General features: G+C 40.7%; 1 protein-coding gene across 5 annotated transcripts in view; it reads right to left on the reverse strand.

The window, feature by feature from the left end:
- Positions 1-13807, reverse strand: part of mef2d (myocyte enhancer factor 2d) — a 36726-nt gene extending 22919 nt beyond the window's left edge. For 3 of the 5 annotated variants that reach the window (XM_085918221.1, XM_085918219.1, XM_085918218.1), the window contains exon 1: positions 13562-13804. The gene's annotated coding sequence lies outside the window, so the exon portion shown is untranslated. Of the gene's footprint in view, positions 1-13561 lie in introns of all 5 variants that reach the window. The other 2 variants (XM_085918222.1, XM_085918220.1) reach the window with 2 other exon arrangements.
- Positions 13808-19983: the final 6176 nt, after the last annotated feature.

Raw genomic sequence — 19983 nt, forward strand, 5'->3', positions numbered from 1 at the left:
TGTGGCGTTATGAGGCTCACTGCAGCACGAGCTAGCAGGGCCGTAAATCTATCTTGAGACACATAACCCCCTCCGACCCCCCCTTCAATGACACCCCCCCCCCCCACCAACTAGCCCAATTTGAAGTCAGCTCGGCAACTGACGACAGCCGCTCCACGCTTAATGGTCACGTTTCAAAGTGTCCCGGGTTGCTGGGCTAAAAAACCAAATTTCAGTGATCCAGCATAACTTTTTGTGGATATAAAATCTGATTTCTACTTGGATTAAAATACCATTAATCAAGACAAAAAAAAAAAATGAAAAAGCAGATTTCACACGTAAACAGGCAAATCCAAGACTGCCGACTTGGATGTGACTCAAGTCAAATCATGTGATTTAAGTCTTCCACCTCTGCTATCTACGTTGTAAAATTCCACTCAATCAAAGAGCAAAAGAAAATCAAACAAACCAACAATTGGATCTGAACCAAAACCTTTTAGTTCCCTACATAGCTTCCAAATAATAACAACAATCATCAAGATTAAATTGGAGTAAGATTACGCAATTTGAGATTTTATTCCAGATTATGAGGAAGGAACGGAGCTACTCAAATCAACTTGCCTTAAATTCAACTCAGGTCAGGTCTTGGAGAATATGAATTAATCCCTCTTAACCCAACAGGGACTCTGGATTGAAGCCAGACGGTAGTCCAGAACCAGGCCCAAGATGGCAGCTAGCGTTCCGGTCGCAAAAGAAAGGAAGGTCGACGGAGCACACAAGCGTGGTCGCTCCGCCAGTGAACGTCTGAGTGACAACTGTTGGTGGAACGCCCCCCCCCAGCTCCGAACACCCACAAACAACCCTGCTCGCTGAACACCCGGCAACACAACCCCTCCCTCCCTGCATGCCTTCAGCAACTGCCACCGATTCATCAGCTGAACACTGACAGATTTTTTTTTTTTTTTCCAGTCGTACAATGTTGGCTTTTGATATTTTTCACACCAAATAAACGGCTTCATCAATCATTTTGCAGTCGTAAGAGTTGGTAAATAAAATTCCGAGAATTTCTCCAAACATTATTTGAATCTCAACCTTTTATGTATTTTTTTCAGTTTTTACCGATTTCCAGAGGACGCTAGGACACATCCGTTCTTTTATCCGTTAAAGGAGATGGTCTTCGGAGTTTAGTTGAAGACTTTACAAGTTTTGAAGTGACAAAAAAACGTCATCTTGAAAACATCAATTGACTCAATTTCAGGTCTAGTCAATCACTTTGAAGCGTTTCAAGTTTGCATGTTCCACATCAAACCAGATGTTGAAACCATCTCAGGAGTTTAATCTATCATGTCGCACAAAATTTCACATTGGGATGTTTTTGCAATCAAAGCGTCCGTTTTAAGCCAAAATCGTTTCATTTGAAGACACTTTTTTTTTTTTTTTTCCGAAAAATACGTTTCCCCCATCAAAGTGTCTGTTTAATCCATTTCAAGAATCGACTTTATGGCTCTGCGGTGTTTTGAAGTTTTTCAAATCAAACTAATGGTACGATCCATGATTGGAGTCTAGAAACTCATTTTGTATGGAAAATGATATGAATTTCTAGCCTTTCTTTCCTGTTGTGGGTGTGAACAGTCAGCGAGCCAGACCAATTTTCCCCCACGGTGACTTTTTGGGAGTACTCAGATACGATCGGCCCGTGCCTCTGACCACCACTTGGATTATCTCAACTGCACAGTCCACACAAAGACAGCTGGACAAGTGCGCATACACACACACACACACACACACACACACACACACACACACACACACACACACACACACACACAACACACACATGCTCAGCTGTCAAAAGAGTTGTACAAACACATTGCTGATGTCTCGTGCCTCTTGGCCACTGAAGTGGTGGTGGGTGGATCCGCCCAAATATGGATCAGATTGATACAGACATTGGTATCGACGTGGACTGATGGAGAACATGTTGATAAGAGGTTAAAAAAAAAAAGAAACATTTTAAAAGGTGATTGGGATTCATTACATTTGCTAAAAACCTTTTTTATATTTTTTTTATAATTTATATAAATTATTATAAATGATCATTTATAATAAATATAATAAATAACAATAAAATGAAAGCAATTAGTATTTTCCTAAAAAGGTTGGATTAAAATTTTGGGATACATATTGAGCCCGTGTTTTGATATCAGAAAAAATTCGCAAAATATTATCGCGCTCGTCTTCATTTACTTAAATCAAAAGTTGTGCGTCCCTAAAAATAAAATGTGTTTTACTTCAAATGTGTTTCTGTTCATCAAACCACTTTTGCTCGATCAACACCAGGCAACCAGTGCCGCAAGTAAATGAGGAAGCGGATTTGAAGATAAGGCTATCGCCTCTAATCGCAGATTGTTTTTTTTGGGGGGGGGCCTCCTGGGGACCCGTGGTGATTTCTCCATATTAGTTATTGCTTCCAGACGCGACGGCCTCCTGGAATGTGGCCCGCGGGGGCCAGTGGCACAGACTGCACCCCTTTCGGACATTTGCGGCGTTGTGTGGAAAGTCAATGACGTGAGTGTTCCGCCCGCCGCCGGCCCCCCGTTTCCCACACCCTCCCGGCCCCGGCGGAGACTTCAAGGTCAAGAAAGGTCACCGAGCTGAGAGTTCTTCCTTGGGAAGCCCGGCCGTTGTCGCTCACAAGGACTCGCTCGCTCCTTTTACAGTCTTTAAGCCGGGCCTTTTATTTTGAAGGACATCTCGAATCTTCCGGATAAATTTGGTGACCCGTCTATTTCGTCTTAATGCCAATGTCATGAAGCTATATCGGACAAACATATAAATAAATATATATATATATATATTGGTGCAATGATTAACTGATTAATGGACAACTAACCGCTTAGCAAAATAATCGTAAAGATTTTTAGTTACCGATTAATCGGTTTGATACTTTTTTTTTTAATTTAAAATGGTCAAAATTTCAACTTGTCAACAGTAAACGATTTTATTCTCTGTCATTGTCTGACTGATTGTTTGTGTTGAATCACAACAAAACATGATTTGACCTATTTTCCAATATGTTCAAAACATCCGAATGTTTTCTGCACCATCACTTTGAAATGATTTCTGAAGATAAGGATGGAAATTAAAACATGTTTTTTTTTTTATCCGATGCATCGATTAATCGAAAAAATATTCATTAGTAACAATTTCAGGATTGTGTGGCCCAAGTGGAAGTCCACGTATGATCTACAATTTTTTTTCCCCTCTCTCTCTCTCCATCCTTCCAACACACGATGTTGGCCGTCAGCCCGAAAGGAGGATCTGTGATCCTTCCTCCGCTCTCTCGCCGAGCCAAGCGAGGACCTGCCAGGTTGGGTGGGGGAGGCAGCGACACATTCTTGTCCAAGAAGGAGAAATAGAGGAAGGAGCAGCGAGCCAGCCGGCCTGCAGGCGCGTGTATTTAAGTCAAAAAGCCGAGCTTGGCTTCTCGTGCCTGCCAAACGCCGTGTTTGTTTGTTTGTTTGTGTCGCTTTACAAAAAGAAAAAAGGAGTCACGCTCGTTTGCCACCGGTACGCGTGAAAATGAACACGACGCGCTCGCGAGGCTTGGACGCCGTTATGCAAATCAGCCTTCCTTTTCCTTCCCTGGGGAGGATTGGAGAAATTAGATGAAGAAAAAAAATAATAATGACAAAGCTCTCCTCTGCTCTGACCTACATTGTGCGGCAATTGTACACATTCGCTCGCACACGTTTGACAAATCCTGCAGTGTAATAAAGCGGAACAAGTTCTTGAAAGCTGCTCAGACGTTCTGATCGTCAACCTTTCACAGCCTCAAAGTGACACTGCTCCTTTGAAAACAGGCAGATTTGGAGTCTGAGAAGAGCGACGCGTCCCCCCGCAATTCTTCATCGGTTGCTATATCGACGATTTTTAAGTTTTTATAGTCGACAAGCAAGTCTGGACGGAAGGAACCACGTGGTGACACAACTTGTTGGATGGCACAAAGTTGCAGACAGGTAGCAAAATAACAGAGGCAGAGAAGGTCCCCTACTAAACAGGTGAAGTCTGTTTTTTAATATTCGGTGCATATTTCATGTATGGATTATTTTAAACGTGTTTTTTTTTTATGTATATATAATTTTGAAAATATTGGTGTTTTGAAGTTTTCTTTTTAGTTTCTAATATTTGTGTATTTTCTGTCCTGCATTTATGCAGATTTGACAATTTATGTTTTTGTTATTTATTAAAATATTTTTGCATCACATGTACATTGCTCTTTATACTTTAGATTTTTTTGCTTATTTTCAATATTGTTTTGTATAATATTTGTCAGTGTTTTCAAATTAGTTTCATGTAAGAACTTTGTATATATATATTTTTAAATATCTTTTTGCTTTTCCCCCCCTAAAGAATTATGCATTATTTTTTTGCACCATAGTTATAAGCGTGCAAATGTACCTAAATATATGTTTTGTGTACTGTCATGAGTAAATCCCTGTCACACAGTGTTTCTAGCAAATAAGAGGTGACACTCTCTGTCTGGACTAGGCCTCCCCATCCACACACACACATCCCTCCCTGAAGCTGTCACAGCCAAAGGTGAAAGTTCAAGAGCGTCACGACGAGCCCTAACAGACGTTCCGCGTCTGCTCGGCTCAGCTGCCGACTAAAAAAACGACAAACGTCCTCAGCTGCTGTTTCATTTGATGGTGAAATTAATAAAAGGAAGAATCTGCAAAGAGACCAGACTTTGCCGCCATATCCTCATTAACACGCCACCCCGCGCGGCCGCGTTATATTTTAATCTGTCCAGCAAATTAAAGTCATAAATCACCCGACAGCTGCGACGACTCCCATGACGGGAGGCGGCGGACGTTTTTTTGCTTACGTGCGGTAAAATAAGAGCAGACTCACCCCTACCAAAACAAAACGCTTTGCTCGGAGGAGCAAGTTCTAGCCCCCTATTCAAAATGGCCGACATTTTCATTTTTACAAATGAAGCGGGACAGTCCCGACCCCAAAAGGAGACGAGCGGCAACTGACCACCCAATCACCTCACGCGACCCCCCACCGACACACACACTTCTCCTCAGAAACAGCTGACGCTTTAACAGGCTTACAACAGCTGACAGGCTACAGGTGGGTCAGAGGGGACCCTTCATAAGTCCTCTGGCCCCTCTTCTCCCCCGTTTGGAGAGCTCACACACACACCTGTTGTGACTCCAGAGGAATTGTCCCCGAGTGAAAAGCCATATCGACCACGTCCTCGCCGAGCATGAAAACAAGCCTTTATGACCCTCCGGCATGTGTCGGAAGAGGGCCCGTGTGTGGCGACAGATGCTAGCTAGCGGTGAGCCCAGCTAAAGGCTAAAAGCTCTAAGCTTCTTTGCTTCAGGCAAGGAGGAGGTGGCGGCATTATGATCGGAAGAAGAACAAGCAGTCATGTTAATCCGTCATTGAATGGAAATAATGTGTAGCTCGATACAAAATAGTATGTGGAGGATGACGCGCTCGCACACAAACAGTACATGCTAACGGAATGATCGCTCTGGTTTAACTTCAATGAAGCAGGAGGGAAATAAAGTCCTTAATGAGCACGGCGATTAATTACAGTTAATGGAACTAGGCAGCTTTTTTTTTTTTTTTAACCCAAAACATTCTTCCAAAACACATTGTGTGTTTTTCACAACAAACGAAAAGGGGCAGAGAAAACAAAACAGTCAAATTATTATTATTTTTTTAATGGGGAAAAAAATGGAAATGAAATCTTCAATTCACTCCTATTAAAAAGTGAGAGAATCCTCTTCAAATAAAAAGATAAAAATTTACAACAGTTTCAAAACAGGATCAAGTCCATAAAACGATACGATGTGATTTCCCTCAATTACATGACAATGATTCAATACGATTACAATTTACGATGCAATACAGTTTTACTCCAAGGAAAAATGCTTACAAAAGCAATATTTTTTTTTTCGAACCACTCTTTGATTATTTAATTAGTTTCAACGAAAACACAACAAATCCTGAAGGCATAAACACTTTTCATGGCTCTCGATATGTCAAGAAAATATTCAGTTATTGACGAGTGTTGTTTCAAAGGTTCATTTTAATTAAAACATTACAATGGGCTTGACTATTTGACAAAATAATTGTCTTGTTGTTCATAATGTTTTGCTTTTCATTTCACTTTTTGCTTCATGCAAGTTATTGCAAATTAAAACGGTTGTGAGCGGAAAACATTTAAGTGTCGGGAGCGAGATGCTGACATTTCTGCTTAGATACTTTTTGTCGGAAGAAAAAAAAAAAATGCGGCGGGATATTTAGGACAAGCTTAGACTTGAAAGCAAAACATTTCTAGGTGTTGTTCTTTTGACGATAAATACAAGTGAGGAAAAAAAAATATTCCTGCCGTGTATGCAAAAACAGCCACGTTTTGACTTTCTAAAAACCGACTTTGTCCTCCATCGCTAAAGTGCTGCTGTTTCGCTGCGTGAGGCAAAAACTTCATTTCATATTTCATATTCATGAGCGTGGCGTGCAACATCGCTGTGAGCCGGACTAACGGCGAGCGGTCGTGACCAGTGTGAGAAGTCACTGACATCTTGTCACCATGGCGACAAGCGTGAGACACACAATCAGCACCAGGAGACACACTTGAACACACGCACACTCAAGTGTAGCCCAAAAGATTCAAGAGAAGTCAACCCGAATATTTTCTTCACAATAATATGTTGTATTTGCCGCCACCGGTCCAAACACAGCATTGTAATTAATATTGCGTTTGTGGAATTTGAATGTAGCATCCAAAATCTATTTGCGTTTATCAGTCTCAGAGGGCGGCCATTTTGTCGCTTGCCGTCGAGTGAAAATGACATCACAGTTGTCAGGTTACAACCAATCACGGCTCGCCAATTTTCTGAAGCTGAGCCGTGATTGGTTGTGACCTGAACAACTGTGATGTCATTGCCAAGTGGCAAAATGGCCGCCTCCTGAGTGCCCGTTTCATTTATATTCCACAAAGGAAATATTAATCAGACACAGAACATATTATTACAAAGACAAATTTAGAATTGACGTCTTTCTAAGATATGCAATAAAAATTGATCTAATAGAGGACGCGCACAAAGCTAAGATCGTCATTTGATGGCTTCGTATCCTCCTGGAGGAAGCGGGAGGACTCCGGAGTTGCAGCTATAATGTGATAACCAGTTCAATAACATAAACAAGTGCCAGAATCCTCCGGAGACTGTGCGCTGCTGCGTGCGTGCATGAGTGGGCGGATGTGTGTGTCTTTTGCTTGTGTGCGAGTGTGTGGGCTGGAGAGGCCTGGGCGAGAGGTGAGGACGAGTCAGCCATTGAACAGCATCAAATAAAACGTTATCTAATGCCTGCCATGCTGACACCAAACAAGTGCGCTTTCTCTCTCAAACATCGACTGCAAGTGAGCGTCACCTTGCTTTGCTGTGTGAAGAAAAAAAAAATAATAGTCTTCACACGTTCAAAGCAAATATCGAAACATTTCCAGGACCTTTTTGCTTGTTTGTGTTTACGCTCAGAGTGCGTTAAAGCATTTGTCTCCCAATGTTTTTGATTTTTTCAACCAGGGAGCGGTTCACTACTTTCCGCTTATGTACTTTTGCCAATCAATTTATATGAAATCAAATCCAAATGCTTCCATTTATTTTGGCAACTCAACTCAAATGAGGACTCAAACAACCAGGAAGTAGCAAAAGCACAGAATAAAAATATCGAATCTGTAAAATGTCATACGTCTGTTTCATAAAGGCGTCTTGGAGCACACTCATCCATCTATCTATCTATCTCCCAGCCTCCGTGTTGTGTAATCAAAGCGCCTTTTGCTCCAAAGCAGAATACGAGCTGCGAGTCGTCTTTGCCAGAAATGCTTTTTGTTGGAGTCGCTGCCAACGCTTTTTGACAGCAGCGTTGGTCGCGGCTCGGGAAAACGGAACTAAAGACGTGGAGGTTGCTCGCTACGCCACTGGCAGTTCTGTTCGGTCTGGTCGAGTCGGAATTCACATTTTGTTTTTTTTGCTCGCCTGAACCATTTTTTTGGTTGGAGCGCACTTGCTCCTTTGGTATTGCGGGTGTCACATGACCTCCTTCTGGTTTCACCTTCTGTTGCTGGCTCAGTCCAGAAGCCTCACTGCCAAAGCCCACATCCAAATGGATGGCCCCCTGGAGTTTGGGGATTTTTTTATTTTTTTTTATTCCACCCATAAAGAGAGTTTGACTTCAATTAAGTATCTGAAGGAGACATATAAAAACAAAAAGTCTGAAAGCACACAGGAAATCTACTATTTCAGTGGTCAGGTTAGCATTAAGCTAACAAATATTGACCAACCGAGCTTTGGCAACTTCTTTCTACTTTGCTTTGTTTAAAATTCCGCTCTTGAGTTTGACCGAGCAACAAGAGATCTGGTAGGCACATAAAAAAAAATTATTTAAAAAAAAAAAGGCTATGCTAGAAAAACAAAGTCGGCCATTTTGAATTGAAACAGCGATGGTCGAGATGGCCGTTAACTTGTTCTGAAGATTTTTTCTTGATTGGTGGATAGAGACAGTATAGTTTTCCGATATTTATTTTCTTTCAAACAATTAACAAGCTATTTATTTTTGATGCTGTCATGAATCCCCCAAACTGTCGAAAACAATACGTGTTTCGATTGGGACAAAATGGAGAACGCTGACCCAAGTGAAGTTTTCTACTTTTATCATCAAATACCGTGAAGTTTGCGACTTTGACTCAACTGTCACTTTGGACACGAGCACAAAATCCACACTAAAACCCTCATTGTCCGATTTCTTCTCCTCCACTTCAATCTTCTTCCAAAAGCTCCCCGCAAGCGTAATTGAGAACCAAGCGCAAGCATCTTAATGCAATTTCAAATAAAAGACGGACGGCATGGCTGAAGGTTGCCAGAAGCCGAACTAAACGGATTCAAATGGAATCTAAGTGGATTTTGACACCGTGACCCAGTCAAGGTCAAGCCGGCATCAGAGTTTTTTTTTTTTTGTGTGTGTGTGGCGCAGCAACTCCGAGCGCCGCCGTTTCTCCGCCACTTGAGGATAATCCCGCAAATTGCGCTCCAAATTGCCTTTAACCTACATGAGAGTCCGCAGCTTGCGGAATGATGCGGGACCACCGGCCTCGGATCAGGCTGGCCCGTGTTTGCCGAGAAAAAAAAAAAAAAAGCGTCAGCAGGCAGCGATCTCCCCGGATATTAAATGTAATGAGACGGCCAGATTCTGTCAAATGCCGTAATCCCTCATGAAAACAAATGTAGTCTTCATTCAGTGTTTTTCATTTGCTCATCTGCGGCAGGCAACCAAAGCCAGGTCGGTCATTTCCATCCTGGCGAGGAAGCGGCGTATTTAGAGCAATTCCGTCCGAGGATAAATTTAGCGCTTTGTACTGATTATTTTTAGCCAAAAATCGACAACTGAGCAGGGATTACCGCTTTTTTTTTTTCCTCCTTTTAATTTCCATCAATGTTTATGCAACATGGGGTGGACAGATGACAGCCAAGTGCTTGAAAAGATCAGGAATGACTCCACAATGAGATCATCACAGTGTAAACGATCCCAGTCCAGCACTGCTGACCTTTAGGAACTGGGGAGTGAAGGCCATCCGGCTGTCCACTTGGGGAGATCCAGTGTCCATTATTGTTCTACTCGGTCCAAGAATTGAAGCGTTTAATCTTGGACGCAACGCCAAAGTCACCATTGGGCACTAATTTGAACCAAAAAATGAAGGCTCAACCAATAAAAAAAAAAAAAACAATTCCAGCAAATATTTTTTGCCATGAGGTTGGAAAGCAGTTGGAGGGAATATCTCGGACAAATTTGTCCTGGAAATTGATAGGATGACCCTAAAATGTCCCCTGCGAACAAAAACACAATGCCTCACCAGCATGGACATTTTTTTGTGGGTCTACTTATGATCAAATTTGTTAAACCGATGATGGGGACAGAACTTTAAAACGTAAATAAGAAATTGATCAAGCTCAAGTTGTTCAGCGTCTCTTTTTTGTGAGTCTACTGAAGATAAACATGCCTGCCAAATTTCATGTTAAGCTGCCCCCAAAACTGCTAAGAACACTTTTTCATACAAGCAAGATTGCGTAGATGAGCTGAGCTAGTCATAACGATGGACTTGTGTGTGTTTTAAATTTAAAAATACTACCAAAAAAAAAATCAATTAATGTCGCTGACATTTATTTGCGAACACCGGTTTGTGTGAAGTGCGTTGCGGTGAAACCGAGCCTAATTGCATCACGTTGCAGCACTTAAAAACCAAACAGCCACAAGGAGTTTTTAATGATCTCAAATCATTGAGAAAAAAACACAACCAAAAAAAAAAAAACAGTAGGGAACATGAGAACAATACCACAGGCTGTCTGACAATTCCCAGAATGAGCATTGATTAAATCAACTTATTAACGTTCTCGGGGGATATGCAAGAAAAAAATAAAATACAACGCACTTAAAAAACTAAGCTCAGATAACTTCAGAATTAATTGCTACAAATGTTTTGGATGTACAGAGTGCGGCTAATTGATTGTGTAGTGGCGCATTCGGATACGCTAAAGGGACAAAAGTATTGGGACACTACCAATCCCACAAACTATTTCTGCAGGTAGCCCGTTCCTTCCTGCCTGAATACTCAAGCGAAATGGGGCAAGGAGCGTGGGTGTGTTGGCCTACCCCGGAGAGCGAGCGGGCACAAGGACAACACATGTTCACCTGGCAGGTCGTTTCCTCTACCGCAAGAGAGCTAAGCAGCCAAAGAAACGTGACAGCGGGCGAGCGAGCGAGCGGGCGGACGGGCGAGAGGCCAACCTGACAGCTTTCTACAACAGCAGCACATTAGCATCGCTACATGATAGCTTCTTATACACAACTAAGGGTTAGCTGTGTTGACATATTTGGACTGCTATATGGTGTTTGGAATATTGCCTGATCGCTAACGATTTTTTAAAGAAACGATTCCGACATCGATTAAATCGGCTGGCGATTTTATTTTTCTTCCAAAGATTTCTTTTGATAATGATTCTCCATAGAGCTATATGGTGTTTAGAATACCCCCTCAGAATCGAACTCGGGCCCGATCGCTAATGATTTATTAAAAAAAAACGATTCCGACCTCGATTAAATCGGCTGACGATTTTTGTTTTTGTTTTTAAGGACTCCTTTTGATAATGATTCTCCATAGAGCTCTATGAGAGATTCAAGTTTGATTCCAATTCAGACCTGGCTGGAAAGAGTGGTAGCAAAAAGGAGCAGGCAAAACAAGCGTTTCTCTATGTGATCTCTTGTCACTGCTTGACTGCAGGAGAGGAAAACGTTGCAAAGGATCCAGAGGGAACGGAAGGTTCACGTGCGGCAAAGCGAGCGGCCGCTGCGACGCGGCCTGCGGCGCACAACGGCGCTCTGTGTCGTGTCTGAAGTGCACGCCAGCGGAGTCATGTTGGAGCAGTTGGGCAGAGAGGGGGAATATTCTTCCCAAAATGAGCAACGCCAAAGAGGAGGACAAGTAAAGACTTGAATGCAATAAATGCTAAAATTGACCCCCCCTCCCTCTCTAAAAAAAACAGTGCCAACTTTAAGAGAATGATTGCACCTCCAGGAGGGGGAGCTGCTGATTCCTCCCTGCTGTGTTTTGACTGCAGTCAACACACGCTTACAACAAAAATGGAAGTTTGTGGCCAGCGATGCGATGCACAGTGCTGCCCACCTGCAGTCACGGCTCTCGGGAAACACAAAAGCACATTAGTGGCACTAAGCTCATAAAGTATCTGCCGCTTAAGCCCCCTTTCGCCCGACAAGTCCACCTACAATGTGTAGATTGCATACTTTGAAGTAGATGCCATTAAAGAACCTTTCAGGGTAAAGCACACAATCACATTGAAACAGTTTTTCTGCAGGTTAAAGTGTAAAATGTTTTCCAATTTGTTTTTTTTTTTTTCTATAATTGTGTATTATATTCTTAGAATAATTTTCTTAAATATTTTTTTTAAATTATTTTCTAGCAACTATTAAATATTTTGGATTTGTCCATTCATTTGTTCTTGTTCTTATCTTGCTATTAACTGCTGCATCTCCTCTAATAGAGCTCAGTGCTGCCCCTCATGTTGTGGCACAATGTGGTACTACACCAACCACTCTAAATTTGCACTTGTCTTCCATAAAAAAACAATCGCTTAAAAAAAAATATCTGTGCTATATTAAGTGTGACAGCGGGGGGAAACTGCATCAAATCAATCCAAGTCGCTGATGAGAAAGGGAAGACTAGTGTCAGCGGCAACCAGCGGCAAAATGCTTTGCGGGTCTGAGGAGGAAATGAGAAGTTTGATGACACTCTCCTCCCAGGAGAAAGGCAATTACGCGCTGTAATGAGAGCGCAATGGGCAGAAATGGACTCGGCGCAAAAGCCGCCGAGTCGTTTTATTCCGGCGGATTGCGCCGCAAAGCGTCTTCCCGCGGCCAAATTGTGATTTACTTCCACGCGTGCTGTAAATCTGCTGTTTAACACACTGAGTAAATAGACGTCGTCGTAAAGACGTCAACAAGCGCCGAGGAAGGAATCAGCCTCTTCTGCTACTGTAAACAATAACATGGAAGCTCTCACAATCAGCACCGGAAAAAAATAATCCAGAGAAATAGTCCAGTTTGGGGTTAATTTATGATTCTTGACCATTTTTTTCTCTGTGGTCAAGTTAAACACTCATGGACAAAGTGTTATAAACACGCCAAAAGAAGTTATGTTATGTTTGTTCATTAATAGGCCGATTAATCGGATATCAGAATATTTCTGAATCATAACGTTCAACTCTGATGAACCCGAGTGAGTCTCAATCACAGAACCCCATTCCATTTCTGTTCCAGGGTCAAAATGTCAATTTATTGTCAGATCCTTCATGAAATTGAAACCATACAGTAGGGTCAAACTGTCGCCATCATGTGGCCTTCGTCTAGTCCAGGGTAAAAAAAAAAATAAAAAAAATCACAGAACCTTCGATGATTGACAGTTCAAGAGCTAAACCTCGAAATGTCAACATGTTCTCATTTCTTTACCTGCTCGTTCCAGTCAAACGCTCACCGCCACAGAGTCTCAATTATTTGGAAGTGCAAAGCAAATAAGTGAAGCACATCACTACCAACTGCTTGACTCAACTTTATATGGGACGCAGTTAGGTTCGGAAAGGGAGGAAGGGGGGGGGGGGGGGGATGAAACCAAAGAAAAAGCCAAATCACGCCTTTGATAATTGTTTCATGCATAAAGTTTCATGCATATATTCCATAAAATGATTCTGCATCAAAGCCAGCTGCTCGAGGCAGATGTCTTGACTAAGTGTGTGATTGGCCCCACAACATCACTTTAAAAAAAAAAAAATGTAAACACGACTAATATGCATTTGAAACGGAGTGACGTGAACTAAAAACAAGAACAAAACTACCTTCCGTCTTCCACGCACATTCCAAAGCAGCCGACGCACACGCATGCTCACCCCGAAAAAAGATGACATGAACTCGGCCAAGAGAAGCAGTCACCTACCGGGCCAAAAGAGCATCCGCATCTGCCGGAGGAGGCGAGCGTGGTCAGGGTGCGTCTAAGGCCGGCTCAAAGCGTCCCAAATCGCGGCCGCCGACTGTGCTGCGTGCCGCCGAACGCGTCCCGGGTTGCGAATGATCGAATTACCTCCGACTTGACGTGCGGCGTAACTATTTAGCCACAGTGCAAATGGAGCCGAAGCTCGTTCTGAGGCGGTGTCCCGATGTGACTGACAGGTATCTTGGGCCAATGAGAGCCAGGCTTTTTGCGTTGTGAGGGCCAATCGGAAGGCGGCTGCGCGTTATCGGCGAGAAGGTGGAAGCAAAGGTGGGCGGGGCTTGTAACCTTCCGCTTGGGTCGAGAGTCCCAAGATTTCATTTCACCGGTTAAACGAAGTAACTTACGACAAATGTCACTTTGATTTTTACCACGAACAGTTTTGGAAAACGACGTCAAAGTTGTTATGTTATTGTGAGCGGCCTTAACGTGGATTTTCTGCGAGCATATTGGCCGCTGACCGTGATTTATGATCACTTTCTACATTTTCAGCGTGTTTTTATATAGATTAAAGGAATAACATGCATTGATATGGGCAACAAGCGGGTAAATTCATCTTTTGCCTGGTGGTACACGTGATGTGTGCACAGTGTGCACAACACGGGCACGAATAGTGAAACTCGCACTACTTTATCAAGCTTGCGCGGATGAACACTATGTTTACAGTGGGGAAGGCGGGGCAAATGACGTCACATGGAAGGGAGGGGGTGGAAGCGTGTGCTCGTAACAGTGCAGCACGTGCGCGCATCGAGTAATCATAACGATTTATGACGTGTGACATTATTTCATAAGATTTATGAAGAAAAAAAAGTATTGCTTTCAGTTTGGGCAATATATGGATATACTGTTGTGACGCCTACGTACTTACAAATTTAGGCTGTGATGACATCAGCAGCAATTTGGGTTGTCGTGATACTGTGAATTTTTTTTTTTCTTACAATAAAAGAGAATCAAACATATGATTCAAATCACTTTTTAAAAGTCCAAAATGTTCAACCAAACCATATTATAATTAAAATTCAATATCTGCGCTCAAATAGCGCTTGAGATGGGTTAACAATGAATTCATTGAAATGAATTATAACCCTTTAACACAGCAACACATAAACAGTATACAGCGCCACCTGTTGATTTGGAATGCACATTCCCATGTGGAAATGATTGTTTTACTGCACAGTGTATGAGTTTAGTAGTTGTGGTGTCACCAAAGAGGTCGGAAGGATTACACAGTGTGTGTTTTGTGCTTTACATAAGAAGATTACTCCATGGATTTCCATTGCTGCGCTCAGATGGACGCTCATTCCCGCAGCTGGGAACTAACGCCGGCCAGCGCCGGGCTAAGCGCCGGGCTCAGCGCTGGGGTCATGGAAATGCCACCACCAGGAATGACAACAAACAGTGGAAAACACTCGAGTGACGTACTGGACAATTCATCAATGAAACGCCTTAAAAAAATAAATAAAAAAAATCTCTCTGTCGAGACGCACTGTGGGAATAAAAAATTCTACACGCCGCTGTGTGTAAGTGTAAATGTGCAATGCTAATTCTGCGTTTTATTCATATCATCAACATTTAAGATCTTATGTGGAGTATTTTTACCCTTAAAGTCATCTAATTGTCAAAATCTAAATGTGTTTTGCTAATTTAGCTACCATATTAATGAAAACATCAATGCAATTATTTAACATCAGTTCGGGATTAGTACTACCTTTCAAAATTATAACTACCGTAGTGGTTTTATGAAGAACTTGAGCTGGTTTCTTCACAAATACGTATACTAGGTAATCTGGCGCCCCCTGTTGGAAGTGGATGTCATTGACTGTACTGTATTTTATTTGCTTATGACTAAGCACAATTCTGCCGCTAGTATCTTATTAGTGTACATTCCTTGGACAGAAAAACATCTTCTGATTAATTCAACATTGTGATTAAGAACTGCACGTTCTAATACTTTTTTTTCATTTAATTTGCATGTACATGACCCTCGTAAGGATAAGCGGTTAAGAAAATGGATTTATTATGAATAGTATTTATGCAGAAAGATGCCCCGAAATGAATAAGAGACTGCTCTTATTTTGTTTTCCGTTTTACTTCTTGTGTACAAGTCTGCCATTTTTCTTCCCCCCAACGATTACGAGCAATTAATCGCACTTTATAGAATGTTAGTCAGCAGGTGAGCAATTAGCTTGACTTTATTTACCTCTCTGTTTTGTGTTCGTGTGTGTGTTCGTGTCTTGCGCTCTGCCTCCACGTGCATCCCTGCGGTTGCCTAGCAATGCAGACGGTCTCCATGGCAACGGCGCCAACAAACGCCCCCTCTCTTCTCCTCTCTTGCTTGTGCCCATCAATTAGGAGTAAAGTGCAACCATCACAATGAGCCTCTGCACACAGTAAAGGAAAGATTGCAGGGGAGGGGGGGCGAGACCTAGGCTGCATCATCTGAAATCTGAAAACAACTAACTTCCACATTTATGTAGCTAGAAAAAAATAATAATCAAAAAAAGCGAAATAAACTTGTGTTGATAAACTTATCATATAATGAAGCAATTTGTATTCGGAGGATAATATAAGAATGTCTTCCATCGATCCATCCATTTGAAAACATCTTGTCGTTGAACTTGTAATATCAAATATAAGCCGACAGAGGGAGACAGACGACTACCAATGTGAAAACCTTGCCTGTCACCAAATGTCCTCTAGATGGCGCTCCATGATTTATTATAAAAGTGCTTCTTTGATTGCGGCGCAAAACCGTCGTCATCATTTAATCAAGACCACGTCGTTCTATTAGAAAAAAAAAAGAAGAAAGCATCCTTTTACTAATTTAATCGTCTTCTTGGTCACTTATTCTCAATGCTAAAACATTTCATAAGTTTTATCCTTCAACTATTTTAATTGCTTTTCCACATGTTACGCTTTTTGCAATAATTATTCATGCGCATTTATGCCATTAAAACAACAAGGTAACTATAATATTGCTTTCACTATATACACTCTATAAATGAGGGCGGACTGTTCCTAATATTTTGTCATCTTATTTAGCGCCACGACAGGTCAAATTTTTAGAAACAGGTTTCAGTAAAAATTGAATATAATTTGTGTATTTAAAAAAGAAAGGTATTATTGATTATTTTAATGAGTTGAAAGATGAGGACGTGCTCCTCTCTTTCTTTCTTTCTTTCTTTCTTTCTTTTTTTCTTTCTTTCTTTCTTTCTTTCTTTCTTTCTTTCTTTCTTTCTTTCTTTCTTTCTTTCTTTCTTTCTTTCTTTCTTTCTTTCTTTCTTTCTTTCTTTCTTTCTTTCTCCCGTTCCAGGAATTCCCGCCTATAAAAAAAAAGAAAGAAAAAAAAAAAAGAAAAACGTCTCACTTTTAATTTATGTGCATATTAATTGATCCCATTGTAACTAGCATCGTGGGATACAGCATGCAAATGTGTGCGCGCGCCCGCTTGTGTGTGCGTGCATGTGTTCATTCAAATTAAACATGACACGCGTGGGTTTTTCCCATCGTGAGTTGATATTTCATAGGTGCAAAATTGTTGTTTTCTGTTTTTTCTTCTTTTAAAACATCTAATAGTACTAAACGGCAATAGAATTATGAACCTGAAAATGGTGAATTACCTCCCTAATTCGTTCCTATAAAACGTCATCGGGAGATTTCAAATGATTCTTTTTTTCCTTGGTTGAAAGTATGAATTTAACGGAAAATATAGAAAAGAAAAGCCGAGACATAAAGCAACAAATAACCTGAAAAATATAAATTACCTTATTAATTAGTTTGAATAAAACGTCACCATTGTACAAATATTACGTGAAATATTAAATACAAAAAAAAAAAAACACAGGATAAGGATGAATGACGAATTTTACTCTGTAGAATTTGAAAAAAAATGCTCAAAATTTCTGTCAATAAAAACAATAAAGAAGCGGCGAAGGTTGAATTTAATTTTCCTCCTAATCCCTTGATCGGGCATGAGCGATTTTGGATGCAAATAAGCATGCGACATTTCCGGTTTAATGTTGATAATGATTCATTAAATATCCGCCACTTCCTGGTGTTCGTCACGTGATCCTCGCACCTGAGCCCGTCAGGAAAATATGCAAATGAGATGCCAATAGTTGAAAATATATATATATATATATTTAATTAGGAATCGTAAAGAGTGAAGAAGCCTTAGAAAATAAACAGGCTTAGTTTTAATAGAAATACTTGGTCACTTTATTAGGTACACATGACAATTCTATTCAAATATGATCTGCGTGCAATCGTGAAACAAAAACATGAAATTATTAATAACCGTTTTTTAAAAAATATTTATGATGAAGTATTCTTTTCATGTTTCTTGACAGTGGCTGGTGTTCCTAATGAAGTGGCCGTTAAATATTATTGTATTTATATCTTTTCTGTAGAAAGAGAGTCAAATATAATTTTGTTCTAAATGATAGAATCCAGATTTGATCTTATTCGCACGAAAATGAAGGATTAGGCCGCCTAATTAATTTGACATGAAGAAGCTCGACGGCCATACAAAAAAATTTGATATTTCAATCAAATCAAATGTAAAATGTCAGTCGTCATATATTTTAAAAAATCCTCATTAATTGAAACCGAAAGTATGCAATGCGTCTTGATTCTTCAATTATTTATCATCATTTTCATCAGATCTGCCGCATTCAAAAGAATGTTTTTTTTAACCTAAATGGACGAATTAAAATGCAATTATTGCCCATTTTAGTGACTTAAAAGGACAAATGTAGATGAAAATGTTTCTTAAAGGCCATAATAATCATCAATATCACACAACAGATTTAAGCACTTCAAAGAAGGAGAGGGGAAAAAAAGATGATCATTTCCCTCGGGCGACCAAAAGCAAGAGATGTTTTTTCCTTCCTCATTTGCATATATGCAAATGTCTTTCTAATTGCGGCTGTAATCACTCTGTGTGGCGTGGGTCATTTTTCACGCAGCCATGTTGGCTCTGCATGTCGTCGTCGTGGTGAAAAAGACACATTTGGCTTTCTTTTGCTCATTTGGAAGAATTATTTGATTGTTACTTCAGCTTCGACACACACGTGGTCGTCGTCAACCAAAAGAAAAATGCGCTTTTGGATGGATCATTCAAGAAGGTGAGACTAAAAAGGCGGGGGGGTGTTACACACACCTTTTGGGGGTGGAGGGGGACACAAGCTACATGCGAAATACAAATAAATGCTTTCAATTACAACGTTTTAAATGTGAGCCAGTCGCTGCTTCCGAGTGTGTGTGTGTGTGTGTGTGTGTGTGTGTGTGTGTGTGTGTGTGTGTGTGTGTGTGTGTGTGTGTGTGTGTGTGTGTGTGTGTGCGTGTACAAAAATAGTGCATAGCTGCATATACTTGAAGCGCGCATCTCGGGGGGACATATCCAGTGCGCGTGCACGTTTGTGCGCGCGCACAACAGGTTGTTTCGAGGCTCCGAATTGACGTTTTCTCGTGGTTAATATTTTTAAATGACAATGATGATACTGGGAATTCATAGAGCCTTTATTTGGCTGAATTTCAAGAATATCATTTAATAATATTATGTTTTTTATAAAATCCATACGGATGTTTGTACAGTTAGATAATGTCAGGTATTATGGTTGAACGTAACTTCATAATTTTATTAACAATGCCACTTTTGAATTGAGTGAAACGTTTCAGTTTGAGTGACATTAGTGTGAATGTGGTTTGATCGGACCCAATCAAAGCCCGTTGATTGATTGATTGATTGATTGATTGATTGATTGATACAAAATGACCAAGTCAACTGTTTTCTATCATCCTGTTTGTCATCCAGCCAATGGATTTTTTTTATTTTCAAATCTGTTATGTTAGTCACTCACAGATTTTCATGTCACGCAAACTACAAACCAATAAGAAAGTCATTTTCCAATAAGTTTGTAAAGACTCCACTTCAACAAGCTGTTACATTAAATAACAACATTCTGCTTGCCAAATAGTGTGCCATGCTGCCAAACTTAGTCATTAGGGTGGTTCCCATTTGATGATTTGCAAGTGTATATATTATATATGTTTATAATTAAACTATAATTTGTGTATTTAGTTTGGTAGTTATAATAAAAAAAATGTAAAGGGCAGCCATTTTGTGATCCATTTGCAAAGACTTTACTGACATTTTCACGGCCACATGTTGAACTTTAAATGTCGGGTAGTTCTTCACAATAAAGCCACAGTTATTGATGCGCTTATAAATGTTGATAAAAGTCATTTGCTAATTGGTTCTTAAAGACTCCTCTTTAACAAGTTGCTGCAATCCATTCAATCACAAGCACTTGCCAAATTGTGAACCTTGCTGCCAAACCGGGCCTTCCCATCCTTGCCTCATGTGG

This window comes from Syngnathus leptorhynchus, chromosome 8 (genome assembly GCF_054491065.1).
Source record: "Syngnathus leptorhynchus isolate UIUO chromosome 8, UIUO_Slep, whole genome shotgun sequence".
Taxonomy (NCBI): Eukaryota; Metazoa; Chordata; class Actinopteri; order Syngnathiformes; family Syngnathidae; genus Syngnathus; species Syngnathus leptorhynchus.